Below are 10,392 nucleotides of genomic sequence, written 5' to 3'. Positions count from 1 at the left end.
CTACAATGTATGCAGCAAGATGGAGCTACAGTCCTCTCTGTAAATGAGTCAGTTGTCCTTCTGCCCACAAGGGTTTGGACACCACTTCACATCCCGTGGAACAGATTTTCCATATCTTTCCCTCTCTCCTGACCCCACGGCTCCAGATGTCTACATGTGGGGTATGCTGAAGAAAGCAATTTTCCGAACAGATAACCCCCTACCACTATACCGGACTTAAGAGACAAGATTCGGTCATTTGTTTCGTCGTTCCAGCAAGCCGTGTTCACTAACATGTTCATCGATCTACAGGACAGCTATGCATAATGTGTGCGAAACTTTGTGGTGGACAAACACCGTCTGCGTGGGTTTTCTCGGGGTTCTCCCGTTTCCTCCCACTTTCTTCATTCCACCATTTCATTCATTACTCATTATCACCGTCTCCTTTAGCCTAACCGGCATAAACGTGGGACGTAAAACTCAAAATTTCATTTTATTTTTTCATAATGTGTGCGACATGATCGTCAATATTTTGAACATATAATGTACAGGCGCGATTGCTTTTAAATTTACAATATGTGTTGAGTACCATTCAGTTCGCACCCATTTGACAACATTTCCTATGTGTCATTATAATAAATAAATAAATAAATAAATAGCTGCCAACGATCAGTACTGTTTATTTTTCCGCATACTGTAGTAGGCGGCTATTTGAAGCGTTCGCAGAACGTTTTTATTGTTCATGCATACGCTTGGAATACGCTGACCATATATTTAAATGCGGATGGCTAATCCAATGCGCTGCAAATGCGCGAGCAATAAAAAAGCGGAGAAAATGTTAGCTTGAGCGTATTTGGTGCATTTCGGAACAATAGACCGCCTGCTGTTTAAAAGATGTCTAAAGGAAAGGAAAAAAGGAAAAACGTGTTGCTAGGCAAGGGGATTTTTAGCAAGAAACAGCTGCTTGGAAGATGCTTTGTGCAGCGTATTGGTATTCTACTATTATAGACCTGAACCTGTCAAAAAAAAAAAAAAAAAAAAAAAAAAAAAAAAAAAAAAAAAACTGGCTCACAGCATGATTTATAACTGGCGAAAGTAAAAGTACTGAGTAGCCACTTGGGTTGCGAGGGCGCCGATTTGTCTGTAAATTTGGGGGAGGGGCGGCATTCAGATGCAGAAGTTATATATATGAAGATTTTAAAACAAATTGCAGTCAAATTATGCCAAATATTGTATATTCACAAATACAGTAGGTGGACCCCACATGAGCTATGGGGGGCTTGGGCCCTCTTGGCCCCCCCAGGATCGGCGCCCTTGCTAGTTCAAGTTCACTGCGTGGGGTAACGCTTCGAAAACGCATTCTTAAGTAGCCACAGACTTAAACAAGGGGTACCGGTGTGGGCACAGGAAATATTTTGCAGTCTTGTTAGCAGTGTTTTCGTAAAGAAGTCGTTTCGTTTAATTTTATAATGTAGCCAAATTTCAGTAAGGGTAACGGAACGTGGAGAAATTTTAAGGGCACTGTAGCGACTTTTCGAGCTGGGGACCTGACAACAATGGAACATACAACGAGGATAGGCGGATTACAGAATTGCAACTGATTGTGTAAATACTGATCGACAACCTATTTTATAACATTTGTCTGCTCCATCGCTTTCTATTGTTTAGATATTGTCGAAAACTGGTTATTCACCATGTGAATCACACATCGTCTTCTTTCAATATTCTCTTATCAACACGCCTCATGGCTCATGTTCCAAGATGGATACATTGAAAATCATGGTGGAAAGGAGGTTGTCACGTGATCCCATCAGCCAATGAAAATGAGCCTTGGCTAGGTTGGGGCAGGAATAAAAAAATATGCGTTTTGTACTAGTCTTCGTAGAGTTCTATGTACAACAATACAACGAGAAAATAAAAAAAAAAATCATTATAACTGCTATACGGATTATCACGAACTAAATCGCAAATTTTGCTGTCCGTTCACGCAAACCTTTCCGAAATATGTCCACTTATTATTAATTTTTCTTCGCTGTTGTTGATAATGTTACTCCGTGTTACTGTTCGTGTTGTTGGGTAAACATCCAATTTTGCAAAAGCATCTGAACTGAATGTTGAGAATACATCAATTACTGTTGTGCTATTTTTGGAGACAATTGCTGCAAATTCTCCAAGGGGATAAGAAAGAAAGCAAATATTCTTCTACGGTGAAAAACTATCTTATCAAAAATTTATTCATATTTCTGATGTCATGTAGTATAGGAGGTATTAAAACTATTCTAGAACCCATTTAGAAGACCACTGAATCATTATTTGTTGGAACCACAACTATAATGAAAATTAGAAAGAAATTCCATAGTACTAAAATGAAGAAAAGATATTTACCCCACGGAAGAAAGGACGTATTACCCCATTCTGTATAGATCTTCGCAAAATTTGCAGATTTCAACGCAACGTAAAATATTCAATAAGCAAGACTAGATTGGATTTTATTTTAATGTTCTGGTCAGCAGCGAAGCTATGCAACACGTTGAGGTACAGCTTTAACGTGAAATTCAAACTACCTTAGCCTCTGCCGGGTTACCACGCCAAAGGCGCGTACGCTATCCACGTACCCATGATCAACTTCTGTATAAGACTGGGAAATATATCACGTTCACCAAAGCAGCAATACGACATAAAATTCATATAGGAAAATGAGTTTCCTTCTTTGCAGAAAATTAATCGTATTCTAGCAGAGAACTGTGACCTGCCTCTGTATGACTGTCGACGATCTCGTAAGCAGAAATGAAGTCGAATTAATGGATGTTTGAGATTATGAAATTAAACTTTTGTTCTACGGCGATAAAAATTGAAACCGGAAGTGGACATTTTGAACCATTTCCGGTGTGAATAGAGGGTTAATAAAGAAAACTGAATTTATTCTTAGGACAGTGAATGGATTGCAGAAAACCGCACCTCTGTATTTCTTACCGTTCTGCTCTGTAAAAATCAATATTCAAACAAGAAGTTATATTAAATTTGAAGTACTTCCGGCCTTGGAGAGTATTCAGATACTTATGGTACGTAGCCTTGAGACGCTAAATTGTTTGCGAAAAACTAGTTCTCTAGTTCTTTTTACCCTTTTTGTTGTATGGTAATAAATGTTGAAACCAGAAATGACTAATTTCAACCACTTCCGGTTTGAATAGAGAATTAACGGTGGACATGAAACCTATTGTTGGAACGGTGAATCGATTGTAGGAAAGTGCATCTCGATACCTCTTACCTTTTTTGCTCTGGTGCCTGTCGATAAACAAACGGACTTGACAAAGCCGATCTACAAGACTTCTGACACTTATGCATAACATAGTTTGGAAGTCTAAAAATGACCTATACATGTAAACCAAACGACAAATCTTATTGACACTGAAGTACAGGGCTACTCAAAATGATGGACTCGATTTCAGAAATTTATTCTGTGACATCTATTGAGCATATGTTATTGTGAGACATGTACTTCGAACTTTCAAGGTTTAGTTTTCAAGCAGTGTTTCTACTTTCTACCGCTAAGAGCCAACAGTGAGCATGATATGAATTACTAATAGGGTAAATGTGTCAGTAGTCGGCCATTTAAGGAGATTTTCAACTTAGTTAAAGTATAAAAAATTCGTTTTTTACTAATAACTTTTACTGCATATGTCATTACAAAGAGCAGAGTTTAAATTTTACGTTTGTGTAGTTCACATAGGAAATCTTTCATAAATAATTACACAGGTAAAAGAAAATACCAGAACCCCTAAGTTAACCAGTAGTCGGCCTATGAAAACCAAAGGTCAGCCATTACTTTAACCAGTAATCAGCAACACTATAGAATTTACTTTTTAAATGGAATTTAACTCCTTCAGTTTGGGTGGCGAGTTAACTCGTGTCTTCAAAACGCACCTGCTGTGCGGATGCCGTATATATACGCTTTCATTTTGCTTTGGCTATTTTGTATTGCGTATGGCGAATATACTTGCCCATAGTATGAGTAATGTTATCCCGACAATATTTAGCGAGTTTGCGCTCAGCTGGTTTCAATTGTTGCTTAATTAAAAGAAGAAGAGGAAAAAAGTTTGAGTTTGGGGTTCGTCAAATACAGTTTTCATTCTTTGTTTTGTTTGAGAGCAGACAGCACAGTAATGGGTTCAAAACGATATTTCAACGATGCTGACATCGAGGAAGAGTCATTAATTAGTGATTCTGACGTAAGTGATTTTGAAACAGATGTAGAATCAACATCCAAAGTTCTCAAAAAAAAAAAAAAAAAAACCTACACTTTTTACAGCGGTTCGCATCTGAAAATTACGCACTGAAGGGGTTAAGACTAATTCTCCAATTATCAAATTAAGGAACAATTATATTGCACTCAAAGTTCCTACAGAGAAAAACTACGTGGAAAATCTACTGCGATATGGGAAAAAAGACTTCTTGTACTTACCATAAACTAAGAAAAATGTGCATCGGCCTAGACTGGCCTATTTGAAACAAATATATAGGCCTATTTATATTTACATTGATATTTATACTTAGCTATGAAATTAATCCTTTAATATGAAGTTCATTAAGGCACATTGAGGAGACACAAACACTTATTTAGTAGCTTCTCCGTACGATAATTCGCTGAGGCGCTACTTGGCTTGACAGTCTTTTTACTTCTGTTTGACTTTTGCAGATTTTCCTTTCTGTTTTATTCTCTTCCTTTTTCGTTTTAAGCATTCCTCCTCTAATTTTCTTTTCTTTTCATTCTTTAACATCTGATAATTTCTCCACTTCTGGGAGGAAATCGCACTTGGAACTTTTTCTCTCGGCACATTTGTGATAGTTTTGTTTTTGATTGAAGCTGGCCAGAAAAGATACTGATCAAAGGCAGGTGATATGGAAATGTCTGACGATGGTTCTCTTTGAATTTCTTCTGAGATCATATGAAGTTATTTATTGCACTACCGATTGTAGAAACTGAAGCAGACCATTCACATTGCGTCGTTTCAGCATAAGATGACATAACGGATGTGTTGGTTTCCTGGTTTGAGTCAGACGTCTATTTCTTATATCGCAGATATATTTGTAGGCTCTAGAAGTCCAATTGCGGAAATTTGGTATGTTCTAGGACTAAGATTATCGAATATCTCACTAGCAAATACATTTGTAGCAGATCGACCCTCTTCGGACAGAAGAATAGTCCTATCTGTGTTCATTGGTATAGAACAAGAAGACACTTTGGATACGCGCCTGGTTGCAAAATCATCTGACACTGAGTCTATTCCAGATTTGATTTCAAGTATTCAATAATTTTTACACCGGCCAGGTAGTCCTCTTTGATTAGAATGATTGAAATGACTCTCTATGACTCTTTGGTTTCCGTTCTCTCTCTTCAAGATAGGCTAACAGGCATCTGTGCGTGAATTTACTTATAAAAAGATAAACCGCGTTTTTAATTAGGTTTTGATAGAAAGCAAGTGGGTTACTATGAGAAAGTGTAGCTAGGCTATGAGGTACTGAATGAGAAGCATGAGTTAGAATGTAAATACTTATGATTATTTTGTATTGTTTTGGCAATCAGGAAACTCTAGGAACGGAACAGATAATAATAATAATAATAATAATAATAATAATAATAATAATAATAATAATAATAATAACAATAATAATAATAATAATAATAATAATAATAATACGGTGGGGACACTCGGGCTTGTTTTCTCCTACTGCGCATGCGCAAACAAGCCACGCCCCCTTCGCGCTGATTGGCTGGGGCAGGTCACGTCACAACGCCCCCTGGCCCCGCCCCCTTCACGCTGATTGGCTGGGCACGCCCCCGGCACCGGTCACGCACTCATGGATCCGCCACTGGTCACGCCCACTTTGGCCCCGCCCACGGCCGCGCCTACGTGCGGGAAATCGAACACCTTGAACCGTCCACCCAAGGTCATTTACGACCTCCATTTTAGGAGTGTATTTGTTCCCTTTTATGACCTACTGCGCATGTGGGTTTTTGAACATGCCACATAACAGTGGAGACTACGAACTCATACCAGAGCAGATAATACATAAGACTACATAACATAACAGGGATGGATTCGTTCCCTTTTATGAACAGTTTCTCAACTCATATTTTAACATATGAGCATAGCAGAGCAGAGAATACATTCTCCAACCGCCTATTTAACATAGCAGAGCTAATAAAAGAGCATGGCTTATTATCAAACCTTTTTTAACAATGCAGTGGAGACTACGAACACATAGTAGAGCAGATAATCTTTAAGGGATGGACTCGTTCCCCTTTATGATCTACTGCGCATTAGGGTTTCCGAACATGCCACCACCCCTTATTTTACCATAGCAGTGGGGGCTACGAGCACATAGAAGAGCAGATAATACATAAGACTACGTATCATGGTAGGGGTGTATTCGTTCAACCCCTATCTTAACATAGCAGAAATCACACAGAGAGTACGAACACACAGCAGATCGATAACATTTTCCAACCGCCTATTTAACATAACACATATAACATAGCAGAGCTAATAAAAGAACATAGCTTATTATCAACTCCTATTTCAACATTGCAGTGGAGACTACAAATACATAGTAGAGCAGAGAATACATTCTCCAACTGCCTATTTAACATAGCACATATTACATAAGACTATAAAACATAGCAGAGCTAATTAAAGAGCATGGCTTACTTTCAATCTCCTATTTTAACATTGCAGTGGAGACTACGAACACATAGAAGAGAAGATAATATTTAAGGGGTGTCCTCGTTCACTTTTATGAGCACTTTTCTCAACCCATATTGTAACATATAACATAGCAGAACAATAACACATTTTCCAACCACCCATTTAACATAGCACATATTATATAAGAATATGTAACATAGCAGAGCTAATAAAAGACTATAGCTTTTTTCAACCCCTGTTTGCGAATACCAAAAATATTTTTAACAGCACTCATATGTAATAAGGGCGTGTACTCGTTCCCCCTTATCAACCGCTGTGTAACATAGCATTCGTCAATTACTGCATGTTCCAAAAGTACCGACCATCGTGTAAAAGGTCAAACTCGTAAACGAAGCCACATATTGAACAGGTGTTTACACACTTAGTAAAAGGTCATCAACTACTTACCATGAAGGTCAAAAATCAAACTCGTAAACGAAGCAACATATTGAGGTGCTGTTTCCACATTTAGTAATTGGTCATCAACAGCTACATGACCGAAAAGTGTTGACCATCGAGATGAAAGGTCAAAATCGAAAACGAAGCCACGTATTGAGTTACTGTTTCCACCCTCGGAGCAGACTACGTGCAACGAGTAGGTCGTAAAAGACTATGACCTATTTTTAGTCCCCTAAATAACATAGTATACACACTTGCTACCCCCACTTCCGGTTCTGAATAAACACACACAAACACACACGTGGTTGCGTATGCCAAATCCAATTTAGTAGAAATAACACGCATGCGCAGAAACATTTACATTTCCGATTCGATACGCCCTTTCAACCGATTTGGATGAAACTCGGTATATGAGGGTTTTCGGACATACTGATTACGAATATCATATTTAGTTTTACCTGGGTTCTATAGTACATGTGGGATACTCCCTTTCTATGACAATTTTAACCGATTTGGATGAAACTCGGTATATGGGGGTTTCCGGACATGCTGATTACGAATATAATATTTATTTGTACTCGGGTCTTATAGTTTATTTGGTATCCGTCCTTTCTATGACAATTTTAACCGATTTGGATGAAACTCGATATATGGGGATTTTCGGGCTTGCTGATTACGAATATTATATTTATTTCTACCTGGGTCTTATAGCTTATGTGGGATACGCTCTTTTGTATGACAGTTAAAACCCAATCACTCGTAAACGAAGCAACATATTGAGGTGGTGTTTCCACATTTAGTAATTGGTCATCAACTAAACATGACCCAAAAATACCGACCATCGAGGTCAAAGGTCAGAACTCGAAAACAGATCCACATATTGAGGTGCTGTTTCCAAATCTAGTAATAGGTCATCAACTAGTACATGCTAAAAAAGTACTGACTATCGAGGTCAAAGGTCAAATATTTAAGCCTTAACTTGTAAACAGCGCGTCGGATAAATTTCTGTGACCTATTTAGTTTTGTACTAAGCAGAAAAAACTGAAGAATGAATAAATTTGAGTGGCTTATTTGGTATTGTACTAACGAGAAAGACACCATAGATATACAATTCTCAGCTATTTAAAATGACATATAATCTTGTACGATTTAAACAAAAAAGAGATAAATTTGAGTGGCCTATTATTACGATATATATTTGTGTGTGTGTACACACTGCATTTTACACTAAAATCTGGGGGAGTTAGCAAGGGTCAAGTGGCGACCCTAATTTAGTTACTACGTAAGTATGCAGAACACTAGTTACGTGGTTCCTAGAAGGATCCTGATAAAGACATACTTACTTTACCAAATATGGGTATTAGATTCCCATAAGGCCATTATCGAGGTTGGTCCCAGACTGTTCCTCTAAGCAAATCTTCCTTAAGCAAGTCTTACGTTGTTGAGAATGCACAGAGAGTAGGTGTCGGAAGAGTAAGATTGAAGAAGAGTGAGACTCATAGAGAAGGTTCGATTCCGGTAATCCTTTCGTTCACAGTCGCGTCTCACACTCTAGTTTAGTACTTGCTTAAGCAACTCCCAGTAACATGTCCCTTGGATAAGGTAGTGAGTAGTCAGCTATCTAAACAGCCTCGAGAAAACCTTCTGTCATCAGCGCCAAGTTCACAGAATACTTATAAAGTAAACGGGGACGTTAGCTACAATACACTAACGGGATCGAGTAGCATAGTATGTTTATCGACTAATCCTCCCAACAGCTGATAATAGTCATTAACTCTAGAACAATAATCCATAAAAAAAATGAAATAATCCTTTTAAGCTGGAAAATTTATTACAAGACTATTTAAAATGATTTATACAAATACAAATTCCAAAGTAATTCAAAAGTCATCTTCGATATCATATTTTAACCATTTATGTGGTTTATTATCATAATATTAAACACCAAATTGAATACCTTTTATGTCATTGGCTATCTCACGACTGTAAGGTAGTCTACCTACGTCCGAAAAGGAAAGTGTTGCAAAAATAATTTACTAAGCTAGAGTTAATGATCTGAATGTCGGAAAGTTGTTAAAGTCCAAAGTTTCAGCCTCCCAACCTTCATATCTGCAATTTCTTTGCCGTTTAGTAGAAAGCAAAAGAATTATTTCTTACATACCTGTAATTAGCTCAACGCAGTGGTGGTTTTGCACAACACAGTACCACAGCTAGGCTTGCCACACCAATAAAACACAAAAACAGCCTCCCCCCGCCTTTTCGATTTTCTTTTTATATTCGCGTTCTGACGTAAAATTACCCACCCAGGAACTGACTCGGCAGAAGCCGTCACTGTTTTTGGCTTTGTGATAAAACTATACACTTTTATCCTTTGGAAAATATAACGCTACCCAAGACTTCAAGGATGTGCAAGGACACTGACGAATTTAGTATAATTCCGAGCGTCATACTTCTGGAGAACTCAATTCCGTAATTTTCTTAATTGCGTAGAATAGAGATCTCAGAAACGCTCTGACTTTTGTTCGTCACGTACTTCAGGGAATTGTTTATTGATAAGTTAATACGTGTTTATCATCGGCTACTTATTTACGTCAATCCTTTCATCGTGGCTTGCTCTGTTACCTTTTCCAAAGGTGTGGGAGAATTAAAAAGACAATGAAAAATAACAATCACGTTGGCATGGTGCCTACAAGAACCAAATTTCAATAACGATCCTCTACCGATCCTCCCCAAGATTAGGCTAACCTCACGTCAGTAGCGGCCGAAATAAATCAGTGGCGGCTTCACCCTAGTTTCAAGACCAGGCTAATGTTGCATCGTAACACTATGCAAACCTAAATGCACCAACGAGGAATGCCATTTTAACTAGCTTAGAATTTTATATCATTTTGTACTACTAAAGCAAACGAAAGAATAAATTTGTACTAACCTAAGAAAAGCGAAAAAAGGCCCATTTTAATTAAACGAATGAATAATTTTTATACTAACCAGAAAAAGAGAAGAAGGGCCTTTTTTAACTAACTCAGAATTTTATATCATTTTGTACTACTCCAATAAACGAAGGAATGAATTTGAGTGAAGAATTCAGTTTTGTACTAAGTAGAAAAAAGACCGAAGGAGGACCATGTTAACTATTTAAATAAACATAGGAATAAATTTGTACACCGAGGAAAAGCAAAGAAATAGCTTTTTAATGCCATTCAAATGAACGAAGGAATACATTTGGATAGAGTATTTAGTTGTGTACCAACCAGAAAAAAGAAGTGAA

The sequence above is a fragment of the Thermobia domestica genome, chromosome 8 (assembly GCF_964235325.1).
Source record: "Thermobia domestica chromosome 8, izTheDome1.hap1.1, whole genome shotgun sequence".
Taxonomy (NCBI): domain Eukaryota; kingdom Metazoa; phylum Arthropoda; class Insecta; order Zygentoma; family Lepismatidae; genus Thermobia; species Thermobia domestica.
Note: the sequence above shows the minus strand (reverse complement) of the source record.